The following is a 306-nucleotide window of genomic DNA, read 5'->3' as shown; positions in this document are numbered from 1 at the left end:
CTACCTCTTCTCCCTGCCCATTAAGGAATCTGAGATCATTGACTTTTTCTTGGGGGCCTCTCTCAAAGACGAGGTTTTGAAGATTATGCCGGTGCCCGTGCTGGCCAGCGCACCAGGTTCAAGGCGTTTGTTGCTATGGGGGACTACAACGGCCACGTCGGCCTGGGTGTTAAGTGCTCCAGGGAGGTGGCCACCGCCATCCGTGGGGTCGTCATCCTGGCCAAACTCTCCATTGTCCCGGTGCGCAGAGGCTACTGGGGGAACAAGATCGGCAAGCCCCACACCGTCCCTTGCAAGGTGACAGGC

The 306-nt window shown here is 58.5% G+C and overlaps 1 pseudogene; it reads left to right on the top strand.

Moving 5' to 3' along the window:
- Position 1: 1 nt before the first annotated feature.
- The window catches only part of LOC105508395, a 19,904-nt pseudogene continuing 19,599 nt past the window's right edge, over positions 2-306 (top strand).

Source organism: Colobus angolensis, unplaced genomic scaffold, assembly GCF_000951035.1.
Source record: "Colobus angolensis palliatus isolate OR3802 unplaced genomic scaffold, Cang.pa_1.0 Scaffold160, whole genome shotgun sequence".
NCBI classification, from domain to species: Eukaryota; Metazoa; Chordata; class Mammalia; order Primates; family Cercopithecidae; genus Colobus; species Colobus angolensis.
This window is presented reverse-complemented; position numbering and strand designations above follow the sequence as displayed.